This window comes from Juglans regia, chromosome 11, assembly GCF_001411555.2.
Source record: "Juglans regia cultivar Chandler chromosome 11, Walnut 2.0, whole genome shotgun sequence".
Lineage (NCBI taxonomy): Eukaryota > Viridiplantae > Streptophyta > Magnoliopsida > Fagales > Juglandaceae > Juglans > Juglans regia.
The window spans coordinates 3,926,811-3,941,249 of NC_049911.1; positions in this window are offsets into that span (position 1 = coordinate 3,926,811).

Below are 14,439 nucleotides of genomic sequence, written 5' to 3' on the forward strand. Positions count from 1 at the left end.
GTAATGAGATGAAATAAAATGAGATAGTACTTCAGACGCGGCCATACAGGAGTAAAGTAGAAAACAATGCACTTCACAAAGGATATAGAACTACAGATAGTAGATATAGAGTATATACGCAATTAAGAATTTCCACAATATCAAGTTAAGAAATTCTAATATGAGCATTAAATTCTAATTATAATTGAAAAAATATATCCGTTGAAACAATATGATCGTTATAAAAAAAATAATTAAAAAATTATATTTGTTAGAATAATATAAACGTTAAAAAATTAATATTTACTTTTTTAATAAAGAATAAATATTTTAATTACAATTACAATTAAAATAAATGAAAATGTCAAAATTAATATTTTAATAGAATAATAATAGATTTAGAAAATTTGTTATTTGATATTATTGAAAAGTGACTAGATAAATTTATAAAAATAAATTTTCTACTCAAATTTTGGCCGAACTTTGGCTAGGCTATTACTAATGCTCAACTTTCCTTGCAATCATGTTTGGATAGTGAGATGAGATGAGATGATTTTAGATGAGTTGAATAAAATATTGTTAAAATATTATTTTTTAATATTATTATTGTTTTGAAATTTAAAAAAATTGAATTGTTTATTATATTTTGTATGAAAATTTGATAAAATTACAATGATGAGATGAGATAAGAATGAGATGAGATCGTTTCTCTATCCAAACAAATCTAAAGAATCATGCTATATTTGTGATTATTCTACTTTTTTTTCTTTGACATTATTCTTTGAAACTACTATGTATTGTTGTGGTGGGTCCCTCAATGTGAGGGAAATTATGACAATGACATACTTGTAATTTTGCTTGTCATACACATATATAAGTAAATGAGAGTGGCGGCTAAAAGTGACGGTACTTGCATAAAAAAGAAAGAAAGTGAGAAGAGGAATAGATAGTAGAGAAAATGGAAAGCGAGTCGTTCGTGCGTGTTCAAGTTTTTTTTTTTTTTCCTCACATTTTCAATAGACATTTGAGAAATCATCTGTGGTTCGATTTTGATAAAATTTTAGTATGTTGTTCATGATGTCGACAACTTTATTTTGACTGGTGCCGATTGCTGAGATTCATCTTCATATGTCCTCTCCAAATACTCACTTGGCGAAGTCTTTCTTGTCACTCTTGTATTTTTTTCCATCTGTATGGTGATGATTTTGTGTTGAACCAAGAATATAGATATTCTTGATGTATTGGTAGCCTCTATATATTGTTCTAGAGAAGATAATCTGTAAGTTCATTATCGTTGATAGTGGAAGTTTGATTGGACTAGGTCCCGTGGTTTTTCCCTTCGCATTGGAGGGTTTTCCACGTAAACATTCTTGTTGCTTGCTTGTGAGTTTATATTTACTAGATTATTAATTTAATTTACACATCGAAAAGGTAAAAAATATTCTGCTATGATTTTTGGTGTTTACCCTAACAAAGTGGCATCAAAGCTTTGGTTGATTATTTTGTTAATTATCGGTGTGAATTAAATATGGAAGATTTATCTAGTAGTATGATCAAACTCACTTCTTCCAATTACTCAATTTGGAAGGCAAAGATGAATGATGTTCTGTATTGCAAAGAGTTATTTGAGGCTATTGAAAAGAAAACTGATGATGAGTGAAAAAAAACTGATGATGAGTGGAAGAAATTAAACAGTAAAGTTGTTGGTCATATCAGGCAATGGGTTGACCAAAGTTTCTTCCACTATGTAACTAAAGAAGTAGATGCTTACAGTCTCTGGATGAAACTAGAAAGTCTTTATGAGCGAAAGACTGCACAAAACAAAGCTTTTATGATAAGAAGGCTTGTGAATTTTAAATACAAGGATGGGGAAAGTGTTGCAGAACACCTTAATAATTTTCAAGAATTATTGAATGAGTTGTCTATTATGAAACTTGTTTTGGATGATGAAGTTCAGGTTTTACTTTTGTTGAGTTCTTTGCCAGACAGTTGGGAAACTTTGGTTGTGTCTATCAGTAATTCTGCACCTAGTGGTGTAATGACTATTAGTATGGTGAAAGATAGCATGTTCAATGAAGAGGCAAGAAGAAAAGAGCATGGCATTCCTTCTCATTCAGAGACACTTGTTACAGAAAAGCAAAGGAAGAGTAAAAGTAGAAAACCTCGTGGTGATAACAGCGGTGACAAGATAAGAGGAAGGTCCGCTTCAAGAAGAAGAATAAAATATTTTCACCGTGGTAAGCTTGGGCATATGAAGAAAGACTGTGGGAAGTTTAAAAATTAACAGCTGAAAGAAAAAAAATGAAGAGCTAAAAGAAGAAAAAGAAACTGCAGTAGTTGCATGATACTGATGTGTTCATTGGTTATGATGATGCTCATGTTAATATTGCTTGTCAGGATTCTACTTGGATAATTGATACAACAGCTTCCTTTCATATTACCCCACGTAGAGATTTATTCTCTTCCTATACCAGTGGTGACTTTGGTTGGGTTAGGATGGGAAATGAAGTAAAGTGTCAGATTGTGGGCATCAGATATATGCAATTGGAAACTAACATTGGGTGCAAATTGCTTCTCAAAGATGTCAAGCATATTCCTGATATGTGTTTTAATTTGATCTCAATTGAAAAATTGGATGATGAAGGCTACCATAATCATTTTGGAGATGGAAAGTGGAAACTTAGTAAAAGCTCTCTTATTCTAGCAAGAGGAAGGAAGGTCAATACTCTCTACAAGAAAGATGCAAGATTCATCAAGGGCGATGTTATTGTTGCTGAGATAGAAATCTCCACTGAGTTATGGCATAAGAGGCTTGGCCACATTAATGAGAACGGACTTCAGATTTTTACAAATAAGCAAGTCCTATCCAATATCAAAGGTACGCAACTAATGCACTGTACTTATTGTCTTATGGGAAAGCAACAAAGAATTTCTTTTAAGAAATTTTCTCATTCTAGAATGAGTGACATTCTTGATTTGTTTCATACTAATGTTTGCACTATGAATGCTAAAAATCTTGGTGGTGCATTGTATTATATCACTTTTATTGATGATCATTCTAGAAAAGTATAGGATTTTCCATTGAAAACTAAAGATCAGGTGTTAGATGTGTTCAAAACACTACATGTGAAAGTTGAAAGAGAAACCGAATGACATTTGAAATGTGTTCGGGTAGATAATGGAGGTAACTATAGAGGACCATTTGAAGAATACTGCAGAAGTCATGACATAAGGCTTGAGAAAACGGTTCCTAAGATACCACAGAAAAATAGTGTAGCAGAGAGAATGAACAGAACAATTTGTGAAAGAATCATGTGTATGCTCTCTCATGCAAAATTGTCTAATTCTTTTTGGGGTGAGGCAATGAGGAAAACAGTTGACTTGATCAACTTTTCTCCTTTAGTTCCTTTGAATGGTGACATTCCTGAAAAAGTTTGGATAGGAAAATATATTCTTCTTAAGCATTTGAGGGTGTTCAACTGCAGAGCTTTTTTCATATTCCTAAAGATGATAGGTCTAAACTTGATAGCAAATCCAAGCAGTGCATTTTCCTGGGTTATACACATAAGGAATTTAGTTACAGATTGCGGGATCCAGTTAAGAAGAAAATTCAAAGAAGCAGAGATGTTTTTTTTCTTTGAAGATCAAACCATTGAAGATGTGAACCAGAAGAAGCATGAATCTCTAAATGAAGAACTTGTTTGTAACACCCGGGACCAGCACCAAGCCGCTTTCTAAAAGTTTTTAGATTTATATGTATGGAAAGCCAGTTGATTTGTCGAATATTTTTATAGGCCGATAATTGTTTTCAAGAGGCAAGTTGGAATATCGCAAAGTTTGGTTCGAAGCCCAAAACTTAGGAAAGAGCCCATTTATTTTTATACCAGTCTTGAACCCAAATTGTTTTGAAGTGGGCTCTATCCTATCACTCCAAGGCCCACGCTCGTTTTTATTAAACCGGGAAACCCAACAGCAGTTTATTTTTAGAAACTCCCCACCTTTACATGTCTCTTTCCGTTAGGTATATGCATGCACGTCTCTAATGTATTCATCCACTCCCATGCACATACACATATCCCTTATCCCTCTAGGGTTTGTTTTTGTTTTTCGTTGGCCTATATATATATAATCCTTCGTGCATGAAGAAAACCCAAGAATAGGGTTGTCGTCTCCTTCCCCATCCCTCTCGTGCGCTGAAGCCAAGAAACCACCATAGAAACAACCCCAAACAGGAAGCCTCTGCCCTTATACACCACGAAACAAGTGCACTACCATAGAGATAGCAACCACAGCGTTGCATGTTGCGTGAAGCCCATCAGCCGCATCTCCTATGTCAACTACAAGACCACCGTGGAACAGCCGTGCAGCACCCCAGTCACTGCCACCAACAACCTCCTTGCCCAGACCTGCATGAGTCCTCTATCCATTTCCCATACGACACGACCACCACCTTGTAGAAACCGTAAGTCACAACCTGCACCACGTATCGGCAGCCACCTACATAAAGAATCGAAGATTGCTGTTTTTACTCCTCAAAATAGAGGAATTACTATCCCCACCGAGTGCCACAAACCACCATATTTCTCGCCGGAAACCACCGTAGAAGCAACAGAAATCGCAGGCGAAAAACTTTCCATCATCCCCAATCTGCCGGACGCCACCTTAGGCTCACGGTGAGCTTCATATCTCTCTAATGCTCGGCTTGCTCATCCCGTAACCCCTCTCTCACTCTCACTCTCACTCACTCTCTTTCTCTCTCTCTCTCTCTAACCAGTGTTCTGCCGCCTCCCCCACCACCGTAAACAACCGCCCAGATCTCTACCTTCGTGCCCTCCATCGCTCGGTGAGTATGGCTCCATACGAAGTTATACTGTTATGTATATGAATCTCTGTTATTCCAAAAGAGCCCTTATGTGTTTTGTTTATTCCCTAAAATACCCTTATCATTAGACTAATTATAGGTATATATTAGTAGGTTTTGTTTTAAATACAAGATTTTATAAAGAAAATAAATAAATATTTGAGATATATTATTAGTGATAATATATTTTTAGAAGTACATAGTAAGTGCAAGATTTTATTTTGAACCTTTTAAAAAAAATAATTAATCTATTTTTATTAAATGAAAATTTTACTTTCCTAAATTTTAATCAATTTTGTTATAATTATGCTAAGAGAATTTTTAAACTAGAGATGCATTTTTGTGGCATAGTTGTATTTAGTATAATATTATTATGCAGTTTAGAAATGACTTGGAGTATCATAGTCAAAGGAATTATGTGGATATTGAGGAATTTGGGAAGTTATGATACTTTAAGGTTAAGAGAAATTTTAAGTTTTGAGGAATTAAAGTAGGTCAATTTTTAACATTTTAGGTTACATATTGAATTACATGTTCGACGAGAAATTTACGAGTATCACATGACTATTTTATAAGTGACAAGTAATTTTCGTTCAACATTGTTTTGAAGAAATTCATAAAGTTAAGAAGTCCAGGTAAGTCGGATTCCTATGCTAGACTTTACATAAAAATAAAATGGACTGAAGTCAATTTTGAAAAATATGCATGCTTTGACATGAAAAGAAATTTGGAACAAACTCAATTATTTGTTCTGTATTACTTATGAAATTATGTATAAGAATAAAATATTTTTTGGCATGACTGGTGTAGACATGAGCTGTTTTGGCATTTTGTTTCCGAATTGTGCAAAAGAGAGTGAATATGAAATTTTGAGCATAAATTATGTTTTTGTGATATGATTTTGTTCTATTTTAAAGATATTATGTACTCTGATATGATATGATGTGATTTTTGAAAACTTCTAGCATAACATTTTGTTTCTATTTTTGTTCTGTTTTGACCTTACCACGGGTGTAAAACTCTGACCTCTGTTCAGGTTGATACCAACTTTTTTGTTTCCGGTGCACCTACTTTGGAAGCAAAGTGGTTTTCTGCGTGGTCTTTCATGTGTGCACACTCGGGGCTCCGAGAATAATGAAGGGAAGATTCACATTTTATTTCTGTTCGGTTCCCCGCCGAGGTTTGCACAACACTATCACGGGGGTTAAATATGGTCTCTGTTCTGATATGATAAGATAAGATAAGATGTGATGTGATGTTTATGCCATGCCAAAGAGATTTTGATTATGAATATTTTTGAACTTTCGCTCTGATATTTTTTATAACATGTTATGACTCTGCATTCTGAAAATAAAAAGTGTTTTATTCTGCATTATAAACTTTGTAAATGCTCATGGTTGCATACTAACATATGTTATATACTTACTAAGTTGTTAATAACTCACCCCTTATCTCCAAAACTTTTTCAGATAATTTGGATGGTTTAGCTGACGAACAAGAGTAGGAAGTTTTAGTAAGGTGTGATGATCGTAGAGGAATAAGTGTACGAGAGTACAAGTACTTATTTGAGAGTCATAGTTAGTAAATTGTATATTTTTGGATATTTTGATGTGTTGAGTTAAGGGTAATTTCGAGTTTTTGGGAGTTTTTTAATTGATGTTATGGATAATTTATTTGTTGTCTCTATGAAGGAACATGGATATTTGGGTTGAGCAGATGAATTAATATTTTATGAAGTTCTAGGGGGAGGTTGGCCGGCTCTGCATTGAGGCCTCTCTTGCTTGCGAGGCGAGGGACACGCTGCAACAGTCCCTTGACCAATGCCAATTGGAACTGGAGCTATTGCAAGCCGATATCAGGGAGCTTCGTCCTCATCGGGACACAGATGGTTGGTCGATCAAATGGCTCAAGACTAAGGCCGCAGAGTTTAATGAGTCAGTGATAGCGAGGAAGAAAATCCTGGAGGAGGAAAGGCAGCGAGGAAAAGAAACGGAGGCTGCCTTGGTAGTGAATAAGCTGGTGCTCGAGGGTCGGGAAGTGACCCTCCGAAGCTTGCGGGATGGGCTATCTCATGTTCGGGAGGTTCGCGATGATCCATGGAGGTTCGGTTACAATGAAGGCTTGGAGTGGATGGAAACCTACCTTCCTTAGAACCCCCAATCTGACCTTCGGGTATGAGCGTGGGTGACTTTCCTTTGCATGATGAGTCCCTGCAGTGGTGCAACATTCTCGGGAAGGGTCAGTCCCTGCAGTGGTGATAGTTATGCAAGGAATGAACCCGCTTTATGAGGGCAAATATTCCTGGCATATCTCCTTGCCAACCCTCTGTTATTGGGGTCTCGGACCTTTTATTCTCGTTCTCGCCCTTTTGCTTATTATGCTTTGACTCCGAAGCCGTCTTCCACGGCCGACAGGCTATCTCGGGGGCTTAGTGGTAGTTCTACGGGGAATCAACCCACTTTAAGAGGACGAGATTTTTGGGCAGATCTCCTTGCCAATCCTCTGCTGTTAGGGTCCCAGATGATGCGTTCACCGTACGACTCAATTAATTGCTTCATTACATCCATGTTGATGTTTCGAGAGAACCTCTGGCGTTATTGACACGTCGTAATGTTGGAGACCTTTGCCCATTGCCTTGTATGGAAGAGTGATTCGATCGGGCTAGGTTGCTGTGGTGAACGGCCCTCGTTCGATAAGTGGTTCTTAACGTAGAGATTAATTTTGAGATGTTCCAGTTCTTGGCAGTATTTTCGTTGTTGCTGAAAACTTTTGGCCCACCTTCCGTCATGTCGGTCCGAGAACGGTGTGGTCTTGTGGCCCTTTTTAGGTTATCCCCATCTGCTTTACGGTCTAAGGTCCAGCACTATAGCCTGCTTTGTTAAATATTTGAGTTTCATGGTGTAACTGGTTCATTGCAGTCTCGCGGCTTTATGATGTAACTTGCTTCTTATAATCCTTTAGCTCCATGCGGCTTTATGATGTAACTTGCTTCTTATAATCCTGTTAATTAATAAAATTATTTTGTGTATCCGGCTGTATGATTTCTACCTTTTTCATGCTGTATTTCTTCTTTCTCATTTTCCTTCCTCTCATTTTTTTTTTGTACGGGCCGGCCTTGGTGAAGCTCGGTCGCGAGCTTTCACCTTTCGATATCTCTCATGATCTACCCCACCAGCGCTTGGCCGCGATCAACAAGCTCGCCTGTTGGTGGCTCTTTGCATTGCCTTTCCCTGTTAGCTTCGACTGTGGCGCTATAATTTTTTGTACTTTTCTTGTCAGTTTTTTGTTCTTCACGTCATTGTTAGGAGCCCGTCCTACTTTCTCGTCACAGGAATCAATATCACAAATCTGAGTTATCGGCATGTGCTTACTGATTATCGTCCATCTTGTACTGCCGTCTTTTATGATGGTGATGTCCTCGTTTCTTACTTTTTATTATCTGGACGACCCGTAGACTCAGCCCGCTCTCCATCTGGAAGGGTTAGAATGCCGCATTTCCTTTCTCTCTAATTTCCTTTAGCTCCGTTCCTTTTGCTCCTATTGCTTTACCCCGTCGAGCCTTTTTCTTCCCTTTTTTCTTTCCTTTCACTTAGTCCTGCTGCTTTTCCTTGGCTTTCTCTTTCATTTGCTCATTCCTGTATTGTCAGAATGTTAATTTTTGTTGGTTAAGATCCCTTCGATGAAGATTTCGCTGATGAAGATTTCGTTGATATGGAGTCCATTGGTAGATATTTCTTATTTTCGGGTGGACAAGGGCCAACTCACACTCCTTCGTAAGAGGGATAAGACAACCTTTAAGGTCTATTTTTCTCTTTTGCCTCACAGGGAGGTAAGCTATTGATGGTGATCTCGTTGGTGTAGATTCCGTTGATAACGTCATTGTCTTTCTCTTCGTTATTCGGGCCGTCCATAGACTCGGCTCGCTCTCCGTTGGGGAGAAGTCGGAATGCCTAATGTCAAACCACATCTTTCTCCCCCGAGGATGTAATTCGAATAGCTACCTTCCCACAGTGGATGATAGGCAAGCAAGCAGCTCAAACTCCTCATCTACGAGAGCGGGACTAGCCTCGAGGTAGCTCGAATAATTTATCTCGACCCCCATCATAGTGAAAGAGTGGATCAGCCACATCGTTGTCTGAATTACCTCCCTGCGGGGTAACAGAGGGAAATGTAGGCCTTAAAAGTTACCTTGTCCTTCATGCGGTGGAGTGCGGGTTAGTCCTCAATTACCCAAAGGAGAAAGCTTTTACCTTCCTCGTGAGCGTCAACTGGCGGGAGCGAGCCCAGTAACAGATTGCCCGAACAATTTACCTCCATGCAGGATAACACAAGGAAAGATAGGCCTAAAAGGTTGCCTTATCCCTCCCCCAGTGGAGAGCAGGATCAGCTTTGCGGCTACCCAAATGACTTACTTCGAACCCCGCTACAATGAAGTGCGGGACCAGAGCCAACCTGACCCAAAATTACCATTTCCTATGACGTCAAAGGGCGGGAGCGAGTCTAGTAACAAACTGTCTAAACGACTTACCTCCCTGCGGGGTATCATAGAGGAAGGTAGGTATAAAATGTTGCCTTATCCCACCCATAGTGGAGAGCAGGTTCAGCTCTGAGGCTGCCCGATTACTTACCCCAACCCTTACCATGGTGAATGAGCGGACCAACCACTTCGCTACAACCAAGTACAAGGTCAAGGTTTCCCTGCTTTGCGGTTGGTTAAGGAGCGGGGGGCTTGTGAGGTACTTCTTAAGGGATTCAAACGCTTGGTCGCGCTCGTCGTACCATGTCTTTACCTTCTGCAAGACTTTGAAAAATGATAGACACTTGTCGGTTGATCTTGAGACGAACCTGTTGAGGGCGGCGACTCGCTCGGCCAACCTCTATACTTCGTATATGTTGCGTGGTGGGGCCATGCCGAGGACGATGTCCACCTTATTGGGATTGACTTCAATGCCTCGTTCGGACACCATAAACCCTAGAAACTTTACTGACTCGACACCAAAAGCGCACTTTGCTTGGTTCAGCTTCATTTGGTATTGCCGCAGTATTGCAAAAGCCTCTCACAAATCGTTCAAATGTTTCTCTAAGGTCCTGCTTTTGACCAAGAGGTTGTCCACGTAAACTTCCATATTTCTCCCTATTTGATCTTTGAATATACGGTTGACCAACCGTTGGTAGGTGACCCCTGTATTTTTTAGACCGAAGGGCATCACCTTATAGCAGTACAAACATTGATCTATGATGAACGAAGTTTCTCCTTGTCCTCAAGCTTCATATGGATTTGGTTATACACCGAGTAGGCATCCATGAAACTGAGCATGCGATGACCTGACATCGAGTCAAGGATGAGGTCGATGCGGGAAAACGGGAATCTGTCTTTCGGGCAAGCTTTGTTGAGGTCAGTGAAGTAGACTCACATTCTCCATTTGCCGCTCGACTTCTTTACTAAGACCACATTCGAAAACCATTCCGGGTAGTGAGCTTCTTGGATGAACCCTGCCTTCAACAGTCGGTCCACCTTTTTAGCTATGGAGGCGTTCTTTTCCGCACTGAAGCTTTGGCGCTTCTGCCGCACCCTTTTAGCTTTTAGGTCCACACTTAAACTGTGATGTATGATTTCAGGTGCTATCCCAGGCTTGTCCCTGTTATTCCATGAAAACACATCCAGGTGTTCAGCGAGGAGTTTTCGCATGGTGTCTCGAGCTTCCTTTGTCTTTTCGCTGATGATCATCACCGTAGCCTCTGGTCGGTCTAGGCGGAGGGTAACAAGTTCCAGTGGTCCAATTGGCTCTGCCTTTCAGAGCTCTTGTTCGTCCTGAACTTCGCTCGTGACTTCCATGCGATCGGGGGCTGGAGGCAAAACGCCGGTCGCCCCTGTCATGGCTGTTTTATTCACGCATGCATGGCCTTCTCCTATCGTGATTTTTTCATTTTTGCATGCCTGGTTCTCTGTCTGGCCTAATTCCATGTCTCGAGTTACTTCAGTGAACCTCTGAGTCAACTAGAATGGGTTATCTCGGGTGCACAAAAGACATGCAAGATATATTACAATCCCACAGATGGCGCCACTGTTAACGTAGTGTTTCGCACACATTTGGGCCAAGCTTCAACAACTCAAGTCTTCGAAAAAGGGCCCTGCACAAGGTAGAAAAGATTGTAGTTTGAGAGGGTGGCCTTGGGGCCGGGTAACCTTCGATGCCAAAGTTAGTAAGTATTCTTAGAGTGTAGCAAATAAGTAAGAGAGTTTAGGGATCAGAGAGAGTTTTTCGGTACCTAAAACTTGCTATTTATACCGTGTCTAGGGAGGGTGCAAATAGTCTTTTTCCCACAAAGTCCATGCTTCTCTTTTTGTATCTGCTATCAGACTTCCTTTAATCAGCAACGTCATTAATGTGGTGTGATTTCCTGACCCATGATCCGACTTATACGAGTCATAGATGACCTGTTGCCGATGAATCGAGGGCTCTCCATGTTTTCTGTGCATTCTGTGCATATAATGTTCCCGAGGGCGGCCACAGTGTGTCAAGTTGATCTGTCTTGTCAACTGAACGGCGCCTCTCCCTGGTTGACGGTCTATCCCTTGCTTGGATGGGGAACACCTTGGGCCGAGGCCTGGTGCGCCTTTCCTGGGGAAAAATCCCCTTACACTGTCATTAGTGAATGAGCGTGTTTGTAAATAAATTTTCCAATCAATAAATTATCATTCAACCTAAAGAAAGTGGGATTCCCACCCGAGAAAATTACACTTTCTAAATTGTAGTCTTAAGTTTAAACTCACTCGAACGAGTGCAGATAAAATATAGTGAAAACCTCCATATACGAATTTCAGAAACACTTGGGGGAATTATTCCTTATGTCTTTCATGATCTCCTTTCACTTTGAACGGTTCCTTCAGCAACCTGAAAACAGGTTGCATCGATCGATCTCTTTTTACATGACGACAAAGTGAAACCAGGTCACACGAGGGATGCCATACTTATTATTGCATGCACTTTTGTTGTACTTGCTAGCTGTATGCAATGGTAACCATCTAAATTAGCAAAAATCCTACTTTTCCTCAGATCCCTTTTCACAGCTTCTTTTTCTGGTTTTCTTGCATTTATATACTGCCTCGAACAAGTGCTGATTGTTTTAAACCCTTCAAATCCGTCCTTTTGCTTTTGTACTCCACTAAAAGAATTGCTCTCATAGCCTTTTCATCAATAATGACAAAGGAATCCCATGTCTTTGCCATGATGTTACTGATTATATTAAATCTGTCGGAGATATTTCTGAAAGCTTAAGAATATTTGTTTTTTTTATTAATTTTTTTTCCTGCAAACTAGAGATACCATTCTGTGAGGCCCTTTTTTTCTCACTATTTATAAATATAATTTAAAAGGTGAAAACCCATTTTAATTAAAAATTTAAATGTGTTATAAACATGGGCAATGAGTTGGAAAACATATTGTTCTCCAGCTATTAAGAAAGTTCTTTAGGTTAAAAGACAACCACCACATGAAGTAATGGTCCTTGATTAAAAGAAAGATCATTACATGACTTTGTGATGCCTTTGGTTGTCATTCATGCATTTCTTTGAATATTGTCAACAACAGTTGCTTGATCAGAATGATCACCGAACAGTACTTATCTTGATTTCACATTTTATTTCTGAAATACATTTTACTGTGTTAGGCTTCCCTCCACCTGTTGGAGAAAAGTCTACACACTCCTCGTATGGTTAGTATCAAGATTAGACAGCTTGCATGCAATATGAGCGTAGAAAGATTACACTTTAAGGTAAAAAACGATATCTCTTAGCTTTTTCTATTGTCCTCTGAATTAATTTATAGCTTATAAATCCACCATCAAATTTTCCTAATATCAGAATCAATGGCAGTATCTAGTAAAATCGAACACTTCGTGTAATGGATGCCAGCCCAGCATCCATTGCTTTCTTTTGTAAAATATACAAACGGCAGTTCTCTACTTTCTATCTTTCATCGTTTCATATGGTACGTACTAACCTGTGTATGCAATATTAGAGTCACAAAAACTTCCCAGAATCGACCATTCGTGCAAAATAATATATGATTTGAAAAAGAGAGAAAGAAAGGAGAAGAAAGAAGGCCAAGATCATGTACAAGAATGAAACGAACACTACAAGAAAATTAGTAATTTATGATCAGTTATTTCTAACGAAATGACTATATTTAGACAAAATGAATCTATTTTCGTTATAAATAATCATTTTTATTGTAAAAAAAAATCAAAAATACTTGTTTTTCTTATAATGGAATTGGAATCAGACAGGTTCATCAAATTAACTTAAGAGTTAAGTGAACAAAGAGAAGGTTTGGCATGAAGAGATGCAGTCAATGCAGAAGCAAGCCTGGGAAAAATCCGAAAACAGTGTTCGGTCAATTTTCAAAGCGACGGACCACAAAAGAGATGCTTTCTTTACCAACTTTGACAAACAAAAGTAACATGGCCATTTGATCCCAACCATGGCCATTTGATCCCAACCATACATATTGTTTCGAACATCATCAGGGTGGATCATTATATATCAGAAGGGTACCTTCTCTGCTATAAATACAGAAGCTTCCCTTCTCGGAAAACCCAAGTGATTAACACATTCATAGTTTCTTCTCATCACCAAACGCTCTTTGAACTTGAAAGCTACGTTTGTATTCAAAAGCACTCAAATGGGCAACTACAGGCAGAAAAAATCTTCAGGTTTTTTCTCTGTTCTCAGTGCCTTCAAACCTAGGAGGGCTCGGGGAGGGGAAGACTCAGTGGTGGAAGAACCAGGGAGTGCACGAAAGGTATTTCCAAGCTATTATGAGAATGAACCAGGGAGTGCACGAAAGGTTTATCCAAGCGATTATGACAAGAAACACGGCATGGTTGGAGACCACAGAGTTGACAGTATGGCTGACGATTTCATCAGAAGAGTCCGTAAAAACCATATCACGGCATCTGAATTCCAAATCGTGGGAGAACTCCAGACTGTCACAGTTTATCCCGCTAAAAACTAAGCCGTGAAATATATCACCAATCATTAAATCACTTCTACATTTATTTGTTTCTATATGTAGTACTGTAATCTATTCTTCAGTGTTGCTACTAGTTTGTGAATCGAGATAGTGTGAAGCAATAATACGAAATTCTGTTTCTGTACAAGCTTTTGTATTTTCCACTATATATACAGAACATTGAGCGACTTTTATTCTTGGTGGGTGCTATGGATGGTGTTTGTTTCCCTGGAAAACAGGATCTCCTTAGCAACCTTGGGATATAAACTACCATGGCCTAGATCATTCTTCCCATCAACTATATTGTTATAAGAACTAAGGAAGCTTTGCTAGCTAAAGTTTATAGAAAAATCTAAACCAACCATGGATCTTCTCCTCAATGATTACTTGAGGATATACAAGAATACTCGAAGAGGAATTGATAGTAGGCATGTGCTCAGTGCACTGACTTGAGCACTTCAGAGGGGAAAAATCAGCAGAGCAAGCATAATTTGGGATTAATTCACATCAATCCCTTGACATGGCATTGATTATTACTTATCTCAAAAGTTTAAACTAATAAGAAATTATGAATCCAATCGTTTA